The sequence below is a fragment of the Contarinia nasturtii genome, unplaced genomic scaffold, assembly GCF_009176525.2.
Source record: "Contarinia nasturtii isolate CC-2019 unplaced genomic scaffold, AAFC_CNas_1.1 Cnas_scaffold_2861, whole genome shotgun sequence".
Taxonomy (NCBI): Eukaryota; Metazoa; Arthropoda; class Insecta; order Diptera; family Cecidomyiidae; genus Contarinia; species Contarinia nasturtii.
Genome location: NW_022200178.1, coordinates 324178 through 350638, shown reverse-complemented (window position 1 = coordinate 350638; position 26461 = coordinate 324178). Strand labels below are relative to the sequence as shown.

The 26461-nt window shown below is 35.6% G+C and overlaps 1 protein-coding gene across 4 annotated transcripts in view; it reads left to right on the top strand.

Moving 5' to 3' along the window:
• The window catches only part of LOC116349318 (protein artichoke), a 134095-nt gene that overhangs the window by 30460 nt on the left and 77174 nt on the right, over positions 1–26461 (top strand). The gene's annotated exons all lie outside the window — the stretch shown is intronic.

Sequence of the window (26461 nt, the reverse complement as noted above, 5' to 3'; positions counted from 1 at the left end):
CTTCCACTCAAAGAATGTGCAATGACGATAATTCGTGTGTTTCTGCTTCTTTTTCTGTTAATCGTATCGGCGATGTATTCCACTCGTTCTCGCTTTCTGCATCCGCATCACATATACAAACATACACGCAGACACATCAACGAACGAAATGTGTGAGCGCCTGGCAAACATATTTCTTGTTAAAATAAATTCAATAAATTTTCCATTTTCTTTGAATGATACGGGGGACAAAAGAAGTGAAAATCGAAAAAGAATTGAACTTGAAGTATATAGTGAGTAGTTGGTGCGCGCAAACACATACATATCCAACAATCATGTTGAAATGAAGAGAATGAACGAGAGAAAACGCCAAAGTGGTTTTGGCATTTCTCAACAGAAAAAATGTCCTAAAATGAAATTGAGTTGATTCGCATGCAATCACTTTGAAGACTTTGCTTTTTTTTCTATCTCTCTCTTTCTCCCTATGTCTGTCCCATATTTTCCACGCTTGCCATCTAAACGGTTTTCGCTACATTCATTCACCCATACGAATGTCTAACATAGAACGTGTTTATTTCGGATTGAAATTTACCTTTGTTAGCAGATTTTTGTGTGTCTTGCACAGCAGAGCCAATAAAAGGAGATTCTTTATGTGGAAAATTCGTGATGCATTTTGCGATACGTCAGCGCATGAGTAATCGAAATGAAATTAAATAAATAAAATAGATGACAACATATTGTTACTGGAATCGAATGGGAAAAAAAACTTTGGTGAAAAGACTCATTTTCTCCCAGTTTTTTTTCTCAAGTATACAGTTCGAGTATTTTATGCGAATCTTGTGAATGCTTCGATTGAGATGTGAAAACGACATTCATTCTGCTATAATAAGTGAAAAATTTGTTTGAGTTTGGAATTTTTTTCTTTTTGCAACTGGTGCTGCATTGCAAATGAACACACAAAAAGTTAGCTGATTTGTGAAGGAATTCTCCATGAAATTTCGTCATTTCAATTCGTTTCTGAGCAAGGATTTTCGATAGTTAACTATGCATTAAATAAATATATGCATTCAAATAACGCTCGCTTTTGACTACCTCAATCTCACTCTTTCTCTATCCCTCCGCACTTCAGATGAGCTGCATTCAATTATGAGTTGACAACGAATTTAGTTCTTTTGTCATTTAATATGCTTAAAATTTGTCTATTTTGTTCGCCGCATACATTTCAGTCGTCGTTGTAGTCATCGTTGCCCGCATTCGGCATCTTTTGCCAACAACCGTTCCACCGAATACCCAAATCCGTTCCTTATTTATGTCATTTGCATTCTGCAATAACTAATGATAAAAAAGCACTCACCGAGATGGTGCGAAGTTGGTGACGCTGTTGCTGCACCGGAGTGACAGAGAGGACACACACATACACAGATAGAGACACGCATACACACACAGTTCTTAATGCATTTAATGCAAATGCTCAAATAAATTTCTTCTCTGCAATTAATTAGAAAAGTTTTCGTACAAAAATTATGAAAACACTTAAAAATACTTGCCGCGTTTTTTTCCGTAATTTTTACTCTCTCTCTTCTGTGCCATTCATTTTGTGCCACACGGTGCTCATTCGAATAAGCTGGTTGTTGTTGCTACTAATTTGTTTTTATGTCGTAGTTTCAATGACGATTCATTCTGGTTCATTTCGTGGATAGTTTGTTTTTTTTCTTCATCATCCTACTTCTTTATTTAAAATGCCGCCATCTCATTGTATTCATTTCTTTCTCCCTTTCGAATCGTTCGTCGTCTCTTCTTCTGTGAAAGATAAGCCGTTTTCTTTCTCAATTTTCTTTTCGCCTTTTTCAACCGTCGAGCATGGCCGAAAAGAAAATGAATGTGGGTTGTCTACTTTTCATTTTTTCACTTAATTTTGTCCATTTAAATGCTGACGCGAAAAAAATGCGCTTTTGTTACAGCCTTTTTTGTGCTTAAGTTCATTACAAAAGTTTTACACGATGGATAGAAAATCTTTTTTTTTTCTATTTCGAACAAAGCAGAGTGGAATAAAATTCAGAACGACGAAAAAAAAACTGTTCAATTGTACAACGACATGCCAAATTATTATTTGAGATTCTTAAATTGAGAAGAACTTTTTGATATTTGAGAATGTATAGCTGCAATTGAAGACAAAAAAAATCAAGAGAATTGCAAAAAAGAATGCCCTTTCCACCTGATACTCTAGAAGCCAAAAGTGATGAGCTACAAATTGACCTGGATGACGATGCCTTTAATTTAGAATTCCACCTCGATTCAATTCTAACGGAAAAAAGGGGAGGAGGACAAGTCATTTTCACTTGAAAGAGAATAGCAACCATTAAAAATTATTGTCATCAATCGATATTTTCCATTCGATCGCACAATGTAGAGAAAATCCTCTTTCAATTCACCTTAACAATGGAACATTTTCCATGCGATTGATTAAACACCATATTTGAGTGCTTAACGGATTTTGTCACACTGCGTCAAAATTAAAATAATTAAATCCACAATATTTTTCATTAGTGATTTTAAAATTGCATACAATTTTGATGATTATTATATGGAAAATGGCGTGCGTCGAAATAAACCATTTGGATTTTTGGTGTTTTTCCACCGGCCAAATAAAAAACGAATATGTCGATTTGTTTCGGAGCGATAACATTGTGAGTCGCTTGATTATGTTTAATAATTCCATGTTTGTGCATGTGTATGTGTTTGTAGTGAGATTTATCATGAATTGTTTAATCGAATTCAATTAGAATAAACATGTGTGTAGCAAAAAAACTACTAAAAAAGAGGTAGAAACTGTGTTGATTGCGGTGTAGCGACCGCAACACTGTAGCCATTGCACACTTTGTTATATTCAAAATTGGATTGTCGTTGGGCACGTGTGTATGCATGAGTGGGAGGCCTGCCTGCCTCCAATGTACATTTAATTGATTAATGCCGGATTAATCGAATTTAAAATACTTCATTCGTGTTTGAACAACAAATTAGCAATATCAAATTTCATCAAAATCGACGAACGGGGGCTATTTGCAAGGATTCATTCAAAGACCATATTCAGCTAAATCATTTATTTGCTTTTTTCCTCCATTTCATTCGAATTTCGATTCGCATTTTATTTTCGATTAAAATCGCAATTTTAAGCCAACAAAATCCATTTTTAATAATGAAAATCATGAAATTTCATTTTTAAAGTAATATCGTATTGGGTATATGATTATTAAATATAGCCACATGTATAAAGTACAGGATGTTGTGCGAAAAATCTCCGAATCATTGCTTTGGGTTTTAACAATTATTATGCTCATTTAACTGTTTTGGTGTTAATGGAGCAAAGATAATATTCGACGACAGGCAACCACAGTTGCATATTGCATTTTGGTTATGAGTTTTATGCTTTGGTGATTTCCATTTTCATGCTTCACGTAGTCGTGCTGATGTTTGTTGTTGCTTTCTTTCTGCCATTTTGCCATTTTCGTTCATTCGTTCCGCTACCCTTGAAGATGAGATGATATTTAGAACGGAACGGAAAGCCGCACCACATTCAAGATGCATTCGCACACTGCCATTGAATTATATCTATGTGTGTGTGTCTGTGTATGTGTGACACTTTTTACGTGCATGCATTCTCGCTTACACTTAATCCTGGCAGAATGATTGGTGGCTTGAGTGTGTTTAGTGATATCATTCCGATATATCCAAAAGTGTCAAGACGCAAGCAAATGTTCTCATTATGACTTAATCACTGTTGACATTTCGATCTGCCAACAATTATCAAGTGAAAACCAAACGTCTTTCGTGCAAAATGCCATGCATTTAAATGCATCCAATAAATAACTTGTCGGAATGTCATTTCATTATTGTGTATAAGCGAACAAATTGAACAATTACGAAAATTGAAGAGAGAGAGAGAGAGAGGGAGAGAATATGCAGCAACAGCACATAAACAGTGGTTGTTTTAATGAAAATGAAGTGGACTCAAAATCCATAAATCAGATAATTAAGGCGTTTGGATTATATGGAAATCGTAAAATTAATTGAATTTGTTTGTGTGCAAACCAGGTGACAAATGCAATGTCGTCGCAAATGCGGTACTGCACTAGATCATTCCAAGCGAATTAATTTTCGATATGAATTCGACACCAATCATGATAAATGTTGATTAAATGAAGACATCAAGTCATCGACGAGATTTCAATTGAAAAATCACGACTTGCCGGTTTCCGTGTTGCACTTTTAACGATTTCAAATGGAACGGTTGGTTTAAAATCGCTTATCATCCATTCCGCATGCCATTTACAAGCGACATGCATCCCATTTACATATGAAATGCAAACTCATTGAATCGAGATAACTCCAAAAGGTGCAATAGATTGAAAGCGCTTTGTTTAACGATTCAGAAAAAGATTGGTATTTCGTCGAGGTGAAATTGAATGCCCGTTATTTGTTTGTTTTCACATCTCGCACAACAAGTAACAAAAAACAAACAAAAAAAAAAGAAACAAACGCTCAAACATCACGATGTCAGACTAATAAATCTGTTGTCTTTACTCGACCAGTGCAGAGGAAGGATACGCACACAAATCGAATCAAACAGAACATCTCTTGTCGTTCATGCTTTTATCCACTTGTTTATATGAAATTAATTCATTTCTTTGTTTCATGATCAATATCAAAAACTCGGGTGCTGTTTCCATCACTCATTGTTTTCTTTTCGTCTGGCCCGTCAATGTAATATGCGTTACGCAAATGGCACGGCCTAAAAATTAACGAAAGCCGTCATGTAAATGAAATGAACATACAGAATGGAAAATAACTCTCTGGCAAATACACTTTACTGCACAGACACATACACATACGCGCGAGCGCGCATATTCTGTGCGAAAAATAACAGTATTTTGAAGCATCAAACAATCCATCGAGCGCACAAACATTGAGCATCGCTAACAAATGGCATCGAGAAGATCAGATTCAAATTTAGATTGAGTAGCAGAGATTTTGCATTTTGCTCTTGTTCTTCATTCGCCCCCGATTTGCTGCTGGATAAAAACGAATAGATTGGTAATATTAAACGAAAGGATACGCAATAAAACTCAAAATAGAAAATTGGAATACATTGAACGATGAGCAGTTGAGCACGCTTGGCGCATTTTGCACAAAATCTCTCGACACACACGAGTGTGAGTGGTATTTCATTTGTCAGATATGTGATGCGTGTGTTTGTGCGAGCTTTTGTTTTTACCCCAATCCAAAACATACATATGTATGTAAGTGTGTTTGGTCTATTGCACGCGCTGTTGCTGGTCTGCTTTTTTTTACTTCCTTTTCACGCGAAATAGATATGCTCTTTCATTCTCCCTGTGCCACCCTCTTCCTTTCTGCTCTCTTTCTCTCTCGCTCTATCTGCCCTCTACTCTATTTTACTCTCTCATTTTATCGCGCCCATTTCATAAACAGACAAAAACTCATGAAAATACGCACAACGCGTATGTTTTTATGAGCAAATTTCATCCCGAAAAAACGTAAAGTACCACACATAATGCGTTTTCATAAAGCTTATGCTATGTACACAGCGAATACATCGTCGAGCGCGATACGAATCATTTGGCAGCGAGCATCGAAGAAGAAAAAAAAATCACTGTAAATAAAATGTTTAATGGTCTTACATGGCGAAAAAAAGTGCTCACTTCATTTGGTTTTTAGTTTCAATTTTGCATGTACAATGTTTAAATGTGTTTGTTTAAGAAGACATTTACGACATTCATTTGTCTTTCAATTCATTTCTTCAACAAAATTCATTCCGTTGGCAACTTAAACAGTCCGCTTGGCTCAAATCAAGTCAAATTGAGTCAATATGTATTCTTTGTTGAAAATCGAAGAAAATAACAGACAAACAAATCCGATGATAAAATCAATCGATATGCAGACGTATAAAGTGTACGTGTACTGGTACAATATACAAATCTATATCTAGCTTCAATATTTAGCTATTTGTTATGAATTTTCGACGGCTAATGAACTTCCATCCCTTCGGCGTTATGTGATGAGTGCGAGAGCTCGTGCACTCATTTTCGAACTTTTGACACAAACTTCGCTCAAAATTTAAATATTCATTTGAGGCAGTCAGATTTCCGAGCATTTATTGAAGAGGTTTTTAGTTCTTTTTTTCTGTTTGCTTGTGTTTGTTGTTGTTGGATTTTATGGTGTTACCAAGTCAAAAGTGGATGAAGAAAATTGCATAAAATTTCCGTAGTTAAGTTCAAGTAAACATTTGTAATTACAATTTATTGGAAAATGCTGAAACGGCAAAAAGATGTCATGTCACTTTAATTAAATGATGCAAAACTACCGTTCGTGTTCGGTCGTCGAAAGTAGTTCACAAGTTTTCCGTTAACTTTTCAGCAAATCCATATTTTTCTTTGGGGTCTGGTGTTTTTTTTTCTTCTTTCGCGTCTCTCACGTCTCCGTCTCAAGTAAAATGCTCTCAATTACGTTGAATTCGATGTATAAGGAACGCGAGCACAAGCATTCCGCCCTGTTTTTTTTTTTGGTTTGGTATGTATAGCTTGAAGCAAGCCGAAAGAAAAACGAATTCAACATTGTTGCATACGAAAGAGAAGCGACAGAAGAGAATGAGACGCAAAAAATGCAAAGACGAATACGCTGAACGACGGAATTTGAACAAAAAACGAGTAGGAAATTGTAGTGTTATAAGAGAATGAGCGTGTACAAAAATGAGACTATGAAAACAAGTGCTTCAAAACCGTCGAAGCAAGCGTTTAAGCAACAAGAGAGAGAGAAAAAGAAAGAAAATTGCACAACCAACGAAGAAGAAAACGTGAAGTGAAAAATGCAACGATTGTAGTTAAAAAAAAAATTCTTTTGTTTTTCTTCTGGTACCACGGACAATGGCACACATATGAGCAAAAGATGAAGACAAAGAAACAATAAAAATAAGCAGCTGAAAATTCCCTACTCAATTATTAAAAGCCAAACCTTAAACTTTTTCCGTGTGCAACGAAGAAAAACGCAAGAGGAACGACACGCATATATACACACATACATATACCGCTTGTTAAAAAACGCCGAAGAAGAAGAAGTGGAAAAACAATGCCAACAAAAGCTCAGCAACGATAACGAATGAATGCTCAAAAATTGAAGAAAACAAGTAGTAGTTTTGCAAAGGAGTGCCGTAGCAGTGGCAAAACGAAACTGTCAAGGAAAAAAGCAAACGGGAAAAGTTTGAAAATGAAAACGGTGGCCGTAGAAATTGATGAATTGTACATCAACTCGAGCAGAAGTAGTTGCACTCGCACAAAGTCAATGCCGAGTGAAAAAGAGTGCCGAACATTTGAAAAAAGTTTGCTTGCTCTCTTCGAATGTTGTGTTTTTTTTCTGTTTCGTTCACTTTTGTTTGTCGTCGTTTGTTTCGATTTTAAAAGAAAAACAAACCAATTCGATTGGTTTTCGTTTCGTTTGTTCATCTTTCAATTGCTTTCGTTCGGTTTGCCGGATATGTTTTTTTTTTATTGTTGTTGTTTTTGATGCTGCTATTGCTGTTCGTTGGTGTTCTTTGTGTCTTATTGGCAATAAGTTGAGCGCAAAGCGCGTTTTAAACTTCAATAAATATGTTCACTTTGATTCGTGCGCATTCAATTGTTTGCCCTTTTGTGTGTCATTCTCATTTCTCTCTCTGGCATTCGCCTAACATTATTCCAACACATTTTTGTGCAACTCTAACTCCATCTCAATGCAATCGAATTATTCGATCGTTCTCAAACCTACTCAACACAAGCATTACCAGAAACAATAACATTAAAAAACCAACAAAGTTAAAGAAAATAGTTTGTTCAATCGACGATTCGTTGTAATTTTTCCATTGGATACAAAGAAACTGTCTTAACTTATTGTATAAATAACCAGAAACGAGGCTCTTTTTTCACCAGAACGAGAAAAATAAAACAATATCATGCCAAAGAAAATGGTATTCATTCGGAGGCAATTTTTGCATTTAAAACAATTTCAATGTTTTTTTAACGAATCCAACAGCTGTCTATCGTTCAACAGCTTCTACTTTGCCATTTGAGCTAATTAACCCATTTTCATTGTGCTCACTCTCTTTCTCTTTTCCGTCCCCTGACCGAACGTGAAAAATGACTATGGCTATAAATTGCTGAAGTTAGTCGGCAAAGTAAAAGGGGTGCCATCGACATATGTGGCCTTTTTGACGCACAAACGAGCAGAATATCATCTGTTTGAAAAGCACAAAATTAAAATCGACCCATGAACCATATGTGAATGTATATGTGCATGGAGCTGTGGATATGCCAGATTTTAACAGTATCCATTTTAAACACAATTGATGCTTTTTCATCAACAAAAACAATGAGGGTCCATACATGTAGCCCAAGCGAACAAACACCAAATGGGAACAAAAACACAGCCATCTTCGACAACCTCATTTCTTTATCAATCCGATTCTCAGTGTGTGTTTCACTGTTTCTGTCAACGCACTGAATTTTCGGCCAATCCCTGCGGTGCATTTTCTATTCGCTCATTTTCACTGAATCCCTTTTTTATAATTTCTTTTTTCCTCATGGATATTTCATTGAAAACAGTAATTTTCGGTTGGCACAATTCAAACGAACGAGCGGTGTTCCATGCTTCGCTTTTCGTTTCACGAACATTTTCATTTATGAATAAATGAACAATGAACATTGGGAGGGAAAAACAGCAAGCATATTTGTGGTAAAGGAGTGCATATGTCGTTTTTGATCTTTTATAACAATTAAATTTACGCATAAATGATTCCATCCGAATCGTACATGTTTGTTTTCATTCGACTGATGACTGTAATTGATGCACATTCAAATGAAAAAAGCTAACAAATCACTTTTTTCATTCACATTGATAGAAACAATTGTGTACTTTTCGTCTCTAGAGAAAAATCAAAGGCAATAGTTCCACTTTTTTATGATGCCAAGTCATGAACCAATATCAAATCATTTTGTAAAAAAGGGCTTCGTTGAAAAGCTCCTTAAAATTGTTTCAAAACGATAACTTTTCCATCATAAGTTGAGTTGTGCAGTCATCAATGTAATGTGTCGCCAGTTGTCGTATATACGGTTTTTTTTCGCGGCATATTCCATTCAATTCGTGTACGTGCACTGAATTCATGAATCTATTGGCAATCGAAATGGAACACACAAACACACAAGCACCGAACGAAAAGGTTATGAAAATAAAATCGAACATAAACGAAACGACAATAAAAAAATGAACATAACGACAATAGACAGCAGTAGCCAAAGGAGCTGAAGGCAGAAACAAACATTCACTCCCTCTCTCTCACACACACACACCAAACACCAAAATCACGTCCGAATAAATTATAAATTTATGAGTAATGAATTGTTTTTTACTGCCAAACGCGATTTCAACAGAGCGCAAAGTTCAAGTTGTCTATTACCTTTTGCCAAGGGTGGCAGCATCTTAAGCTCCCGAAAATGGTTTTCCAATTCCATTTGTAAGGGGTGAAAAAGTTTACAAAGTATATGTGCCATTCGAGCGGAAAAAAATATATATTTATTTGCGTTTAAAAATGAAAAGCGAATCGAAAAATGCCAGATACATATTAACATATTGCATTTGTACAGACACTGGGCCGTAAGGCATTCCAAATTATTTTGAAGATTTATCATTTCGGCTCTGTTTCCCGAAGTATATTTTCTCGAATGCGAAGCGAAAAAAAAAACTGACGACGAGTCGAAGGAAAGAGAGAAAAGAGCGTCTCCGGATGGCATTAGCAACAACAATCAGGAAATATATTTGTAAATCTGTTCAAAAAGCGGATGTTCATTTTTCGCAACAAATCTTTATAATGACCTAACTTGTGAACAGTTTTGTATGATATTAATAAGCCAAACCGTCAATTTTTCTGCCATGCATATCATCCCCCGCTCTCTCTCTCTCCATTCTAAATCCATTCGGATTCATTGCAAAGTTTCAAACATTGTATTCCATTTCAAATCACTGTAAGTCATCCGATTTGGGTATTTTAATTGGATTCCACACTATCCGAATGTCAGAGCTTATTTCAAAAAATACCCAACTCACGGCGAATGCCATTTAATGAGATATCACGATAGCCATTGTGATGGCGAGCAATATATCATGAGAAAAATGAAAACCTTTTTTCCCCGGCACCCACCGTCCGAATGTAGGCAAAATGGATTTTTGCACGAAAATTAGGCAGTCAGTCTATGTACGGCATTCAATATGGCGCGAACGAAGTCATAAATTCTGATATGATAACGTAGACGTTGGCATTCATTTTCTGTCTCACCTATCAGTGCGGATGATAAGTTTTCGTTCTTGTTCACGCGTGTAACGAAGATAAAATATCTCCACAAATCTGTTTTGGCCAGCACCGAATCTAATAACAAATAAAGTGCAAATTAATTACAGAATTTTGTTTAAGCAACACGAAATTAATTGTATTTTATTTATAACAACGCGAAAATGGCCGCAAGCGAACAGTTTTTTTCAGTCATCATTTTAATGTTGGTTGTACATTCCGAGGCTCGAGCGTTATGGGCTTAATTTGTATTACGCTTGTCACAAATAACTCACACATAAAACTGGTTCAGAAGAGGATTACACGAGAATAAAGTCCAAAATTGAATTGAGAACAAAAACTTTCTCTCATTCATTCGTCGTTTGCTTTACTTTTTTTCCAACGAGTTACACAATTCACTCGATGTAAAAGAAGAAGAAGAATAAAAAAAACATGAACATAGACTGCCATGTACTAGTTGTAAGTATGCATTTAATTCGAGAACAATTTTTTTACGCTCACAAAATTATAAAGTTATGGTTTTGTTTGGAGGTTGCTTAAAGGTAGAAACAACAAAAAATGAAAGAAAACAATTATCTGCTCATCTTTGAAATTAATATTATTAAGTTCTTTGTTATCATAGCATGCTTTTGGCTGCTATCTACAATTGTTTATTGTTGCAAAATAACGGGGGGTGGAAGTTGCATGCAGCAACATAAAAAATACCGCAAAAAAGGTTTTTGGTTTACAACTTTTAATAACAAGTTTTTTTCTCTGTGTCTGTTGTGATACTTTAAAAACTATTCGATATTAAGAGAGTGGGAGTGGGGGTAACGGCTTCTTAGACTCAAGAGTGTATCAGGCAAAGACTGAATGGAGTCGATAGAGTCAGAAAAAGTTCTTCTCATTCTCAAGGAGCCGACTGAACAAAAAAAACTAGATCAAAATGGTTTGCAAAAATTGTAACCGAACGAAATGAGTTGAGTAAAACTTATGCATTGGATTTCCTGTGTTCGGCAGGGTGGCAAGAGAGGGATAGCATAAAAAAGCCAAACTATTGTGATGTTCGTGCAGAGAAAGTTAGCTTTAGATAGAGAAAGTGAAATAAAAAACCAAATATCGACGTTTCTTCCGAAGTAAAAAAAAGCCATACAGTTTTCCATTAAGAATGCGAGAACATTCTTCGACGTATCTGTGCATGTATCTTTCAGCATCGTTTTCGCCCAGAACCAAATTACGAGCAAAAAAAAAACCTCACCCTCTAGAAATAAGAATAACGTTCATTCTGATAAGAAACGCAATGCACTCCGAAATAAATTACTTTTAGTTGAAAAAGCAGAGATTTGAGCGAAGGAGGAGAAGAGCATTAAAAAAATATCAAAATTTCAAATTCGCTAAATGAATGTGGCAAGAATAGAAGTGAAAAAAAAGTGGTCGAAAATGGAAGCTTCCGCTATCATGCTGCATTGATATGAATGTGAAGTAGAAATACATTTGAACAACGTAAACAAAAATTTTATAATAAATCATATGTCATTTTCAGTATTTCCCGTGCAGTGCACCACGTTGCTGGTCAATGTACACGAGAGTGGCTCCGTGTCCGATGATAACCGCTATTTAACCAATTCGTCTCGTTTCGTTTCATGCATTGCAGTCGAACAGCCGTCACTTCATTCTCAACCCATTCACCAAGCTATAATGTTGCCCATCACAACAATATAGTGTGATTGCTTGTACTGGCTGCACGCGCTTCAATTTCAAACTGTGTGTGTGTGTGTGTGTGAGCTCCAAAGCTGACCGATGGCAATCCGGCAAAGCGAATCTATAAAAAGCATTTCAAACATTTCTCAATGCATTCATATTTATTTGCTATATCGTTTGCTACCATTCCGGCCGTTTCGTTCCTCTTCAATACCCATTTTGAAAATAATGGAACATGCCAGTGTTCGACTGCAAACGAGAGAGAGTGTGTGTGAGTGTGAGAGTGTGTGTGTATGATTGCTGGTCCGATCTGACACCGAACTCCACACAGATTTTCGGATGAATACACAAACTTGCATTCACAAAATGAAATATTTCTATATGGGAAAAGTTTTCTATTTATCACTGCATTTTCGCGTTTCGCTTTTTCCCTCATCATCTCTAACTATTTCTATCTCATTTTTGCTATCGTTATTGCCCGCTTTCTCTTTTACTCTCTGACGAATATATCGAATTGACCGGAAGATGAAATGCAGTTTATTCGATGCGGCGCAATAAAGCGAAACACTGAAAATCGCACAATAACCCCTCCGAAAACAACACAAATAAATATACAATAAACAAGCACAAGTTGTGAAAAGAAAATTCAACGATTTCATGTTATCCATACGAATGCGTTATATAACGAGACATCGCTTCAACAATCTTTTTGTTTTCGCTTTTTATTTTTGGGGGAGAGAGACAGGGAGAGGGAGAGAGCAGAGAGAAAAAATTGCAGCGCATATAAATGTATTTGTTCTTTTGTCTAATGGTTTGCACTTGAACTATTTGAAAATTATACCTCGGGATTAAAGTTTGGTAACGATTTTATTATGCTTTGTCTAAACCAACTTTAGAGAATATATGAGAACTGGATTATAAAAACGGAATGGCTCAAACAAAGTGTTGTTTCATTTCGAATGTTTGGCATTTTCTGTGGGGCAACAAATTCACCAATTGTTTTTGAAATGCAACTTAATGATTGGATTGGTTTCAAGAATTCCCCGAAACAATTTGTTTTAATGTGTTAATGCATGTGTGTGTTTCAGAATGAGTTTGTATAACTATGTAGAGAGAGAGGCTGCTAGAAGGGCAACTAAAATTGAATTTACCTTGCAAAAATTGCGGCAAATCCAATTCACCTCTTGGCTGTATGCGTGGCAAACAAAATTGCTGTTGGTTCTCGCAAATTTCGGATATCAACCGCAATTTCGATAAATTGTTTTTATGGCTGAAAATAAAAACAAAATTCGACAAGAAAATCATTGCACGTACATGTGCGCAGCCTGTCCTAACAACCATTCGAAACAAGTGCACGAGGTAGATAGAGACCGCCAGAGAAAGAGAGACAGAGAGAAACAGAAAAAACCGAATTGTTGAAGTGTGTTCATAAATTTGTTACTCGAGAATTGTTATCATTTCAAAGCTCAATGCAGATTCATTGGTAAACACTCCATCCATAGACAAATTCGATGAAAAAACACACGACGCAAACAAAATATTTTTGGTGCAAAAATCCACAAACAAAAACACAACATCATTGATGCTGGCGCAGAGAAAACTTTTTGTCACGACAAAAAAAATACCCCGAAAACTATGTACGTACTTGTACACATAAAACAATAGAAAAACGAAAATGTTCGCACACACACATCGCTCATCATGTGCACTGCATTTATTCATATATTTTTTTATTTTCTCGGTGCTCTTTCTCATTTTCCATGTCGCATTGCTTGGAATACAATAATTTGTTCGCTTCGTTGTTGTTTTTATTTCATATCGGCGGGTGAGAAAAATGTAAAATTGAAAATAAATTGCTTCAAATGTGAAAACTAAAAAAATAATGTAGCTGTGCGATAGGTGCTTTTGTCGCAAGCGTCGCAAGTTATCAGAGTCAACGCTACAAAAAAAAAGTAATAAAAATATACTCTATCAGCGAATTGCGAACAAAAAATTAATACCAGATCTGTATGAAATTTATGCATCCACTGCACATACTGTTATTTTTTGCGCCAAAACAAAGAAAACAAATGTCGACGAAAATTTTTCTCATATGAAACGATTTGTCGTTGCGGTTGATTGGCGAAATCAATTATATTTTATATTTGCGAGAATGGTTATGAATTCATATGAACGTTGCATGTATGACTTGCACATTCACATCGCCTTAATCTAAAATTAAACTGCATACCCAATACCCATCGCTTTATTAACGATTGGCCATCGTTGATATATTTTCTCTCTCTCCAAATTGTCAATAAATTTGTTCGCATTTCAATAAATTCGTAAACTGTCAATTAAATATGCATTCATACCATGCTCTGGGTTACCTGATGACCGCACAATTCGAGAAAAAAAATGGTACACATTATACATAATACGCATATATGATCAAAAAATCCACTTCACCGACCGACATTGATGATAAAAAAGTCATTCGCGTTGAATAATTGCCAATAATAACGGTAATTTTTTTGTGTGTTGCTGCCGGTTGCCATTGATTGCGTAATTTTTGAAAAAGAGAGGCTTAATCAAAACGTGCCTGATTATAAAATGAATGACCAATTCGGTGCTGTTGACGATTTTGGGTTTTTCCCGTATTATTTACAAGTTGGTCGTTGGCCGAAGAAATTAATTTTTTAATAAGTTTAATAGATCATAAATTCCCTTTTGTACATTTCAATTCATTAACTCACGCTGGTTCTTTGTATGCTTTTATGCTAACGGCTCCAATATTAATCTATTTTCCAGTTTTATAATAATTTTCAACCAATCATCATACAGAATGGAGAAAAACAATGCACAAAAAAACTTTGATTACTTGTGCCATATCATATTAAATTGATTTTGCATTCGCTTTTTTTCAATTTGCACAATTTTTACCGAAGTGATATATTGCTGACGTTTACAAACTGCATTTAAAATTGATTATTATGTCTCATTATGTTATGGAAATGGGGCCGGATGTCATTTTGAGCCGGATTAACAATTTCACATTGTTTTTTTACAAACGCACTTTTTACCTCAATAAAACTTGAACAGAAATGTGTTGCTTTAATGTGGTTTGTGATGTGAAATATTACACATTTATGGTATTTTAAATCACACATTTTTAAAATTGAGCCACTGTCAAAGAGATAACCATTCCATGAAATCCGATGATTTCTATAAAATGTTTTTACAATGAATTTAATACAATCAGTTTTTTTTCTATAAAATGTATGCACCCATGGTGGCGATTTTTTTTTCTACTAAAAATATCATGGAATAAAAAAATCATTCGTTCCGAGCGAAAAGGTGGATGCTTGTTGTGAATTTGAGAAGTTTGTGTTCGTTTGAATTGGAGCACCTCACAAGAGAGTCTAGACACAGAACATAATTCGAATGAATATCCATTTTTTAGCCTATTTATGTCATTTTTTTGTTTGTGTGTCATAACATTCGCATTGTGGTTACACACAAAGGATTTCAATATGATGGATTTCACTTGAAGTGCTCTCTTTTCTATCTATTTTCCAACTTTTGGCTCTTTTTTCTGATTTGTGCGATGGCTTGACATATCATATTCTCTGATGCTCTATTTGTAGTGGATTCGGAGAACGCCCTTACTCACTTCATATATTTTCCCATGGCGCTTTCATGCATTACGTTTCTGGTCATTGTTTCTGTATAAAATCTCGTATTTCAATTTGCACATGGTTTTCTTTTATGCGGCCAAATGAATACGATTTCACTGGAGAATCGAGAATGTTGTGCATGTTTTATATTCTTGTTTTCTCGAGTGTCGACCATTTTTACGGATGGACACCACGAAAAATGAAATATCAAAAGACCGAAACAAAGTTCTAGCCGTCTAGATGTGGTTGTTTATTATTTCAGCGGCGTTATTTTTACTTTGGAAATTTTTGTTTCAGTGATGTTGAGGTAATTTTGATAATATAGGAACTCGTTAACAGGAGAGCTAGATTTTGGACTATTTTTCAAGTTACGGAAATCATTCTTTGGAATATACATCAAATTAATGGACTCATCATTTTAATATTCGAAATTTCCTTGAACATTTTAAGTTAATTAAATTAAAGTCTTTTTAAAAATGACCGAGCTTTGAAAGACAAATACAAAAATAGTGGAAAAATATGAAAAAGAGGGACAGACTCGATGACGAAAATGTTTCGCATTTAGAATCTATGACGAACCGTACAAAGAGTAAGAAAAATTATGGAAATGCGTTAAGTGACTAAAATGACCTAAGCATTATCAAAGCCCGAATTATATCAAGTTCACATGAATTATACCAACAGTGTAGTAAAAAAAGCAGCATGAACATTTTGGTGAATAACTATTTCGCTTTATTTTTTGCGGTGACGAAATTCTTTCAAAAATCGTTTGAAATGAGATCATCCCGATCATCGTGCCCCATAACACCACGAATACATAAAATGCAAGCAACACACATTTCGCTTATTACATTGCAACTATTTTGAAAATTTGATAACCACTCGTTTTTTCTGCTGTATGAAATGTGTGTATGTCTTATTTTAATATGGTCATAACAATTTTCAGAGGGTGAATATGAACGCACCGCTGTTGCTCGCATGTGAATAAATTCTCGCCTCAAACTGACAGAAGTCCGAACTTTTTTTACTGGACTAACGGTACGTGGGTTTCTTTTTTCATTTTTATTAGTGACTATATTTCACATGTATGAATGTGATTTATGACTTTATTCTAACCTGATTAATTTTGTAAACATTCATTTTTGCCCATTTCATTTTTCGCGTGCGTTGTGTTACTGTCTCGTTTTTTCTTCTCTCGTATCGCTTGGGTTTTCGTATGAGAAAAACGAGTATTTTGCTAAGCGGTTGATGGCAAACACAAATCGATGCAATGGTCATATCTCATGGAACGCAAATGGAAATATGCTATTCATGACCGCGTGTGTCTGTGTATGTGTGGCCAAGACACAAACAAATGTTTCAAATGAAAACATTTCAGCCGTATTTTTTGGTTTATTCAATTTACAACGATTACTTTTTGGCTGATGGTCCCCGACGCCATTCAACCATTTTAAGTGTACGTGTTGTTTGTTACAACCTGCCCCGCGCTTATTCTCGATCGTCGTTCCCATCATCGTTTCGCATTAGAGAAGGCGAAGAGAGAAAAAAAAACAGATGAGAGATGGTAACAACACAAATATCTCATATTACGTTGAGAAACCATTATGTGCAAATGCAGCATTAGCTGGCTGCCGGTTGCCGAATGACCGACTGCGGAAGAAGAGAGGTGAAACCCGTGTAGATGATCAACACATGAATGCCACGATGTAGCATTTGGCCGTTTTTGTTTTTGTTGTCGCTGTTGTCGGTGTTGTTGTTGTTGGAAATGATGATGTACAATCGGGCACGTTTTCTCTACCTTTTTTGGAAAATTGAAAAATGCCATGCTTTTATCCAATACTTGCACGAACGAGCGCCACTCCCTTTTGGTCTCTTGCTCTCGATTGCATTCTGAAGCAGGATACAAAGGAACAACAACAAAAAAATTGTTAACGTTACACAATGTTCAGCTATTTGTGTCTGCATCAAGCGAATCATGATACATTTTGCATGTGCAATATTAAAGTTTAAATTTATTCAACAAAAATATAATTGAAAACAAGTGCAGATTTGTTGTTGGTGGTGGTGGTGGTGCTGCTGTTGCGCGTTTTTGGGTTGATTGCAACAGTCGTCCATGGACGTTTGCAAGGATGAAGCGAGAGAGCAATGGGATAGGGTGCGCGGGGCCGTTGCGTGCAAAAAGTGCCAAATTTTAAATAGAATTTTAGATTATTTCATTTTCTGTTGGCATTTATGCACGTCGTAAGTCACATTGGTGGATAGTCCAGTATTTTAATCTGCTGTTGCTTCCTTTGCCATCAATAATTCTTCTTGCTTTTACGTTAAACTTTTCGACCTTTCTCTCTCTCACTCATATCTCACTTGCACTCTTCCTTTGTTGCCCATTATTCCCATTTGTTGTTGTGACGTTTTCCAACGAGAGATCGAGAGAGAGAGAGAGAGAGAGAGAGAGAATGAGAGGAAGAAACAGCGGAAGAATATTTCTCTTGTTCTATGCATAACAGAAAAGATGAAAATACTGTCGGTGGAAAACGCGGTGTCCGCATATGTGCGGCATGTTCGTGAATGCATGCATCGGCATTGCCATTTTAATATCATTTTATTAAAGCAGCGCCATTGCCGGAACGAGCAAACTGCATACGAATGAGATTTTGTGTGTTTAAAACAAACTGCACCAATTCCAGAACACACACACACACATAACGAGAAACCATGAAACGGAGAACAGGGAAAAAATGTACAGCAACAACATTCCCTTAATCCAGCCACGATTGCCAGTGTGGGAAAAAAATGAACTGCAGTCTTGTTTAGTGATCGACTTCTTCGCCTACAGCCGCATAACAGTGGCAAATGCTTACAACACTTTTCCCATTTGCTCTCGCTTTTCTTGCATCTCTCTTCGGTGCATTTTGTTTGTACGTTCACCATTCTGTCTCTCATTTTGCCGTTTAAAATTTGAATTTGCTGTTTATAATATCTATTTATTTTTATTCACTAAGCATTTTTTATGTGTTGGCAGCTTGTTTTCAGTTTTCGTTAGAGAGAATTAGAACGAGGAAATATGCTATGCATTGTCGGTGCGCTTATGGATGTATTGCATTTGCTAAGCAGCAACCGATGGCATCAATGAATTATGAGAGATTCAAAATCCGTATGTGTAAACCCCCGAGTCAATGTACTACAAAATATGAAGGGTACAGAGAGAGTAAAAAACGCATATACACACTGTAAAAATGGGTTGAATTGGTTGTACATTGTATTAAAATTGATATTGATTGCATCGTTGCAACAACATATGGTGTCATTCAATCGATGTAACAACAACCCGACGAACACGAAATTCTCGTCGCATGCAAATATGCTTCATCTCATTTTCTCTCCCTGTTTCTCATTCACTCTGTGCACCAGTAACAATTCATCAACATTGCACAGACTATCTAACACCAGCTTAATAGTTTGAAACGACGCGCACAATTTCAAAAATATAAACACATTTAAAATAGATAATGATGATGACAAGCGTTTAAGGGATCGACCAACAAGGAATGCACATAAGTTTGAACTCGAAAAGCTTTTCGAATGAAGATTGATGTCAAAAGCGAACATTCACACACATAGAGATAGAGAAGGACACACACAAACGTGCATGATGCAAATGGCATGAACAACATTTCGAATGCATGAGCAAGAGCGTTGAACCATTTTTATCAGTTACCATTTTTGTTAAAACTCTAGTTAAAACCACACCCACGCCCAATCATAATGGTTGTCCGTCCATTGGTTTTTCGAGCATTTTTAATGACTATTGCAATGCCATTAACTCATCCAAAACATTGTATCGAAAGCATCAGATGTACTTCGAAAGGCGGCTGTGAGAAATGTTCCATTTGAAAATTCACATATCCACCGAGCAAAAATTGAATCGAATCTATTCCGCTTCACCATTCATCGATTGATTTTACGATTCAAATCAAATTTGTTTTGAAATCATATCACTTGCAAATGGATAGGCTTTGACGTCATGCCCCAAACTTCTATTATACATTATCCAATTTAAACATAAAGTAAATTTCACACACACATACATACACAAAAGCTTCGACCTTTTTCATCATTTGTTCTCGTTCACTCTGTCATTTATAGCATTCATTGGATATGTATGAAACAACGGCAACCTTACAGGGTTTGAAGAGCGCACGAAATACAAAGAATGAAGCATGTTACATTCGCCAAAGCGGAATGTCGGTGTCATCGAGTAAAAAGTGGATCGCTTGCTAACAAAGTAATAGAGAAAAAAAGAGAAACGCTTCAGATTCCAAACGCACACACGATATGATACCATATCAAAATGCGATTGCAAAGCATTAAGCACATACTTGTTACCCACATATGCTTTTGCATTGAATATGACAAAGATGGCGAGGCAAAACGGCGACGATACAGATTCGCATAATAAACAACGTGAAATGTAAAATGTGAAATGCTTATTTAATTATAAAGAGACAGTGAAAACCGTGCGCACTCCAACCATTACAACAGGCACACGTGGCTGATTTCGAGATGGAAAATTGAAAAAGCTTGCATAATAGGCGGCTAATACTAAACCATGCTCAGGCGAGATTTGCACATTAAATTTAATTGAAAAAGGAAAAAGCAGAACACACACAAAAAATAATATTATTACGTAACAGAATTGATTAAATAAATTTTTCAATAAAAATTTCAGCGCAAGCTCTGCAAATAGAATCTTTTTGACCACTTTTCGATTTTATGCTGGAAACTTATCGAATGAAATAAACTCTCTATATGAATCCAAAGTTAATGACAAACACAAACAAAAACTGTTCGATTTTCTATCAGTAATTGATTAAAAAACAAAATCAATCATGGTTTTTGTAAATTGGCAAATGAAATTTATTTTTACTCTTGTTTCGACATTGAAACAATCAAAAACACCAGTAACAAGCGTTCTTATTACACACACACAGAGAGAGAGAGAGAGAGTGCGAGAAAGAAAAATATAAAAGGAAAGATAAAAATGAGAGAAGATCTAACGAAAGAGCAAGACGAAGAAAAAGAGTGAAAGATATTGGGAGCAAAAGCGAAACAATACAATCCCAATCCGATCTCAACGAAGTCAAAGTCAAAGCGGTTTCTATTTTCTCAATATTTTTCAATTTCCTTCGAATGGCACTTCACTTAAATCAAAGCATTTAAAGAATGTTTCACAACTGAAATGTTATTTCCGGCAATTGATGCTGTCTTCCATCTTATTATCGTTCGATGTCTCTTGCTGTGTGGCTGTCTGCTCTGTACATTCTCTATTCATATAGTGTGTGTGAAGCAAAGGGAATGATTGCCTTCCATATAATGTGATTACTTGTATGGTATCTTGTGCGGGCAACAAAAAAAATATCAACAAACAGCGGATCAGCAGCGGATGTAAATATATTTCATGTATTCACTGAGAAAACAACGTAATTTAGTGTTTATTCACTACTTTTTCTATGTGTATTTAGACGAATTTTCTTTTTTTTCGTCGTTTTTCGGTTACCAATTGAAATGCGTGCATGTGTCTAGATGATGATAAATTCATGTTATACTAAATGGGGTTTTCCGTTTCAGTTTTCCTCTTTTTTTTGCCTTGACGCCGGTGATTACTCTCTTTCTCAAAAAAGTGAGAACTAGAACTTAACCCTTCGAAAACGGTTTTTGTCTCTTCGACCAAAGCAAGTCATTCCGATCGAATACACATAGAATCGAAAAGCAAGTCAATGAAAAGTCAATACGAAACATTTCATAAAGTCAACGAGCTATACATAAATCAGCATCTCTTCGTTTTTTTCACACACAATTTTCTCGTCCGAATCCGATTTATTTTGGTTCGTCGAGAAAATGGTTAGCCCGATGGAACGAACAGGATAAATATGTTTTCGACCAATACATGTTATTTTATGTGTTGGTCTATCGAAATACTTTCACTTCGTAGCCGAATGACTCAATCGAAAACGATTTGATCACGTTTATTGATTAGCTCATATAAAAACCGTAATCGAAAAGGATATTATTGTACAAATAAACAGGATAGTAAACATGTACACAGAAATATGTTGTTGTTTTTTGCAGAAAACAACCGGAAGTGAAACGATATCTCGGAAAGAGTTTTTTTTTTTTTGGGGGGAAGGAATGTTAACTTTCACATTGCAATTTCAACTTTAATAATAAGAAGATTTAATAAATGAAAATAATTACGATGGCCCTTTTGAATGAACACATTAACTTTGCATTTAAAATCAGAGACGATTTTTTGAGCGAGCGTCTAATGGACGGGGACCGATGTAATCTCAATCAAGTGATTTGCTGCATGAATTTTGCGTGTTTTTCAGCGCCATTGATGGCAACAGCGCATCATTTTCTATGAAAATCATGATTCCTTTTGCATAACACCCAAATCATTTGAGAATCTTTTAAAGAAAGTGAATAAATTTGCAGCATTTTTTGAATCCCCATCGGTATGCTTATCTATTACGTTTATGCAAAAAAAAAAAAAAGAATATCTTGTGCATGCGGACCTTTAGCATCTTGACAAAGCAGTTTACCATTTTCGCATTTTCACCGTTTTGCACTCCAGAGTTATTAAATTATCGAAGAATGCTTCATTGCGTATTTTTTGTGTATTCCTCGTTGGCATTATTGCTTATTCAATAAAATATTTGTGTGTTGCATACGTAGAATGTTGAATTTTTGCCCGAAATGGAGACGGGAGGGAGATGAGCGGTTATATTTGTATAATGATGATGATGAGCCATGAAGCAAAAGCAAAGAAAAAAAATGCGCAATTATCTGAATAGCTCAAATATTTATCCGTACACAAAATAAAGTACATATTGAGATAGAGAGTGAGAGGGGTTGTGTTGTGCTCTATGTTTTTGTGTGTAAGTCTGTGCTGTCGCTTTCTCCGTTGCTTCTCGGACATGATTGGATTGGAAAAGATAGCATGAGAAATATGGTGAATGGTTTTGTGCTTCATTTGTATGTAAGTTTCGATCGCATACTTTTCATATTGTGCGGATTATGAAATATGCTTTGGCTAAGAACGCATATGACCACGTGTCGAAGCAAATGCGAAACAGAAAAAAAAACTTCATCTCTACCGAATACACATTTGCTTCATTCTGCATTTTTTCCATATTTTGCGTCCGAAGAAATGATTGGATAAGTCAGTCAGTCAGTTTACGCGTGTTTTGTGTCACAAATATGCATAGAAAATTAAGCAGAAGGAAACAAAACATAGCATACAAAATATCTCAAATATACATTCAATCAATAGGAATTTATTCTTTCCGGTCGACCTGAACACATGCATTACCCATTCGCCCACCGAAAAAAAGCGTACACAACAACCGAACAAAGAAGTTGAATGCTCGGAAAAATTCAACGACCTGGAGAATCATCGCTATTTACTTTATTGAAAAGTCCAAATATTTGTGAATTAAAAAATATATATGCTTTTGATTGGATGCTTTTGGATGTTTGTTATCCGTTTCAGCCTTCGGATGGTGAGGTAAAATGCGAAATATTTGATTATGTAAAATGAAAGGTTATTATGCGACCAAACACGAGTGAATTGAATTGGTTACAGACAAGCACCCATCGAATTTGGGACGAAAAATCGAAACAATTACTTTATTCAAAAATCGCATCTAAGACATTTTCACTCAGCATGAAATACGCAACAAAAAGTGATTGGCTTATATCAGGCCAATTTTATTGGTCGTAATGTTGTGAATGTTTGACTGTTCAGTCGAGTTAATCAAATGTTATGTTTGTGCACAAAAACGCCCACACCATTTCAGCCACTATTGTACATGAAAATTAAATGCGAAATAGATGTTTTTGTGTATATTTCGACCGGAAAATCCTCTGTTTCCGAAACAAAGAATTTTGGTAGTTTTTTTCTGAACCTCGAGAGATGGCGAAAAGGAACGAGAATTGCCCATTCGGTACATTAAGTGCTGAATAGAAGATGTTTCTGCATATCGAAAGAGACGTCTTATTATTTGGGATGACAGTTTGATGGCTTAATTGCATGTGTTCACGCATGACTATAATCGAATCGTGTATTTTGGCGCGAACGACCCCTTTTTTTGTTTCGTTACTGGTCTCATTTGATGGTGATATAAGAACGAGCGGCTGAATTGTGCAATCGTGCACGTGATCCTTTTTCAGTGGAAACGGGAACCAAATCGACATAATCATCATATTTTATCGACTTTCTATTATTATTTTCCGATCGCAATGACATGCACGAGCACTTTACCCAAAGTAGACAAAATAGAAGCTTTTAATCAAATGTATGAAACGTGTGCAACAGACACAAAACGCAATGGGTTTGCATCGTACCTTTCTTTATATTTATCCAAAGCACGATTTTTCCAGCATCGGCAAACGCTTCGCCCGTACACAATGGAACAACCGAACGGGTTTGATTGGCAAAAAGAAAAACGTTTTGCCTGCTGAACATTCGACAAGAGAAATTGAAACACTTTCCATTGCAATTCGAATTAAATCCATTTGGATTCTCTTTTTTTCTCGACTCGATTCGCACATCTTTATATCAAATGAAAAACTACATCGGAAATTGTTTATTGAACCAGAGGAATCGACGGAAATGCATCTTAGCGAAATGAAAAAGCAAAAATGTGTTGTGTTTTTTTATCGATGCGGCAATATGAAATGGAATTTTAATGATGAAAAACAATTAGAGTTTGGAATTGAAACAACAGCAATAAAATAAAAGAATTCAACATTTCTGTCTGTATCTTACAATTAGGTGTGAAACATCTATCGCTTCCATTTATCAGTCACGAAACACTTAGAAGAAATACATTTTTATCCTTTTGAAGAAAGGATTCGATTGAATGTGCGCAACTCATGTGAGCGAAGAGAAAGTGTTTGGGAGAGAGAAAATGGAAGAAAGCAAGAAAGAAAATAAATCGATAGACATTTTTTCCATCTTGTTTCGAATATTTTTCTGTATATTCATTATCTCAAAGTTTGGTGTGTCGATGTATCAGATACGTGAACATTTTGCAAGTAGCTTTGTTTGATCGCAAGTAAAAACTATATTGGATTCACATCGAAGAAGCTTTGTGTTGGATTAAAAAGGCATTTTTAAACAAATGTTGTGCGATATTTTTCATCGACAAACTTAAGAAATTGAGTTGGAAATGGTTGAAATCGTTCGTTTCTCCTCGACTCACAACGGAATAAGAAAAACCATTTCCAACTTGATATTGAGATAAAAGTTTGTGTAGCGTGTACGATGTGATTTTTTTCCACTTTCATCGCCCTCTAGCAGCGTTATACTCATTGGAATGTCGAGTGTATGTAATGCGGCTGAATTCCACATGCCGTTCACTTGTCAAGCCAAAGAAACGAATGTGAAACTTCCGTGTAAAGCTGAAACATGTCAGATCACCAATCGATTGTTTCTAGATGCTAAATGAAGCGAAACAGTTTGTCGGTGCAAAATAGATACACATGCACAATTCAACGACGAATGTGATAAGACTTGCAGTTAACGTGTCTAAGCAAGTTAACTGTTAACGAGCAATTCACCAATTTGTTATTCACCAAAAGTGATATGTTTGTACGGCAAACCAAAATAGATATCCACTCAGATGGCGAGAATGCGAAAAATGTACATCAGAATAAATAATATAGTAAATTAAATGTAAACATGGTGCTTTATTTTATGAATGATCGTATCGCGCGAGATGAGATCAATAAACATTTTATTTCACACATTTTTTTGAAGTTTATTCCGATGAGATAATCTTATATGGAAGCAGCTGCTACACATGAAACATTCGTTAAATTTGGCTTTTTGTTCCTAAGCTAAAATGAGTTTTTATTTATAAATTATACATTGTGTTAAGGTTAAAAAATTGATGTTTGCCAAAGTGAATTGAAAGTTCGTATCAGCATGGAAAAACCAATGTCTATTGTTTTGAACCGAAAATGTGATATTTCTCAAAACAAATGTTTGGTAACACCACCAACAATGTTTGCCACCAACACTTTTGCCGTCATCGAATAATAAACAATGTATGGATGGCAAACGTATAGAATTTCCCAGGAATTACGCAATCCATCACGTTCGTTTAACGCATTATTCATGGGCTTCAGAATTGTTTACTATATTTCACTTACTTTCTCATTCATTCATGGTCTCATATGCCATGCCTTATGTTTACATTTGCCTGTCCGAAAAATACCGCTTGAATTCGGTGTGAATGGTGTATCAAGTATAAATCGTGAATAATTATTTAGGAATGTGCTCGAGTGGGAAAATCTATTTTTTGATTATATAAATTGTTTACAATTCTCTACCAATGAAGCTTTTGCAATACAAATGATCCAAAAAGAATTTGCCACATTTTAAACAAATCACCAAATTTTGAATGTGAAACTCACATTGTGAGTAGACGAAAAAAAACATTTTTTTTTTATTTTCCCCGATGAGATAATTATTACAATAAAAAAAATGCACACACAATGTAAAATGAACAAAGTTGAATGTGAAAATGTATTGTGAAGCAACGGTATTGACGTGTAAAGTATCTTATGTTCTCGATGTCGGTTGAGATAAAAGCTAAATGCTGTATGGTACTTCTTAAAGTAAGGAAAATCTTAAAGTTTCGTAAATGCATCGGATCGGAATTGAAAAGACTGAAACACCGGCTCAATTCAATGG